The sequence below is a fragment of the Rhea americana genome, unplaced genomic scaffold, assembly GCF_003343005.1.
Source record: "Rhea americana isolate MKP2758 unplaced genomic scaffold, rheAme1 scaffold_2, whole genome shotgun sequence".
NCBI lineage: Eukaryota > Metazoa > Chordata > Aves > Rheiformes > Rheidae > Rhea > Rhea americana.
The window spans coordinates 7,446,410-7,448,026 of record NW_028186149.1 but is presented as its reverse complement, the minus strand read 5'-3'; the positions used below and the strand labels follow the sequence as shown (position 1 = coordinate 7,448,026).

Genomic DNA, 1,617 nt, shown 5'->3' with positions numbered 1-1,617 from the left:
AAAGATGGAACTTTTCTCCACAGTTGGTACATGCCCAAGAGTTACTGGCAGCATTAYTCTCATTAGGTAATAGAAGACTTGGCTCAAAACCGAAATTCTCACTAATCATGATGGTTACTCAGGAAGACCGAAGTAATCCTGCAGGTAGTCTGCTTAAACTTAAGCCTTTTTGCTGTCAAAACCAGATAGCTCTACTACATCAAMGAGGCAAAAACACTTTGCTCTAGGTCACACTCTTCTCATGTGATCCTGCTTATTATTTCAGCTGCCTACACTAACTATCCATTCAAAGGCCATCTGTCTTTTTAAGCATTAGCTGGACTTTGCTCCACTTAATTAAAAAAAAAAAACACCGTTTTCGCCTCCAACTCTTACCAAATATATTTGAAAAATCTTACCCAAAATAAAACTCAGTTCCAAGTTAACAAAAATTTTGCATGGAAGAGCACTGAATCAGAAAGCTTACGGAATAATAATCAGTAGAAGCATATGTTCATTATGTAATAGTTTTTATGTAGTCAGTTCATCAGAAGGTCAACCTGGTTTTCTCCCCTTCCACCCCAGCCAGAAGTACTGCTCCTTTTAAGCAAAGATTTCTATTATCTTGCATGACAGCAGATCCAGTCTCAAGCATTATGATGATAGTGTTTTTCCATTCAAAGATAACTTGGATACGTCTTCATTTACCTCCACATTCCAAATAAGCTCGCGTGTTCAGTAAGATGCATATGATTTCAAGAAGCAACACAGTGCACAGTGAATCTTGCATTTCTCAGTCAACTGCAATAGTACAACTGCAAGAGCATCATATTCACCTAGCACCAAAAAAAAAAAAAAAAAGAAATGTTTTCCTTATACCAGGACATACTGTGTGCAAAGTATTCGTCATCTTCAGAGTTTACAATTTCTTCCAACAAATTTTCAAGATCCAGCTTTCTCCACACTTCCAAGAATGAAAAGGAGTGGCAAATTTCAAGGTTTTTGTTCCCAACACTAAGTACTCGGCAGTTATTACAATGTGATATGTGATAAAAACCTCTCATATGTTCCTGTGCGGCTACATAAGGTACAAAAAAATAGAACCAAACGTTTTTATCAAACAAGGTGTCCCCTACCTGCTCTTACCGTTCTTTGGTAGGAATTAATGGTACTTTTCTCACGATAGCTCCTGTAAATGGAGATTTCATGCAGTCACTCGTACATTTTTCCCCCTCCGCAACACCCAAGCAGTGCTCCCCCGTGCAACGCCCGCCCCGCTGCCCAGCCCGGCACGACGCTTCCCGCCGCGGGGGCGCCCCAAGGGCAAAGCGGCCCCTCAGGGGCGCGGCGCGCGGCTGCTCAGAGGCTTGCAGCAGCCGCCGCGCGGGGGGCGCCGCTCCACCTCCCGCCGTGTCGGGCCGGGCGGCTGCCGCCCGCTGCTCTCGCCTTTTCCTCGCCGGGAGGAGACTCCGCCGCGGCAGGCAGACGGCCGCCCGGTCCGGCCCGGCCCGGCCCTCCCCGCGCCCCGCGGCGCCCTGCCCCCTCTCACCTCGAGGCGTGGGCCGTCCCTCCCCTCTCCTCAACCCCCGCGCTCTGCTCTTCCCCCGCTACCCCGCCCGCCCGGGGGCGCTGCGCGCC

General features: G+C 48.4%; 1 long non-coding RNA gene across 1 annotated transcript; it reads right to left on the bottom strand.

Annotated features, from left to right (window-relative positions):
* Nucleotides 1–358: 358 nt before the first annotated feature.
* On the bottom strand, nucleotides 359–1,552 carry LOC146596671 (uncharacterized). Its single transcript, XR_014895653.1, has 3 exons — nucleotides 1,529–1,552; nucleotides 1,116–1,168; nucleotides 359–815 (listed from the first exon to the last, which is right to left on the bottom strand). It is a non-coding gene; the product is annotated as an uncharacterized LOC146596671 (long non-coding RNA).
* Nucleotides 1,553–1,617: the final 65 nt, after the last annotated feature.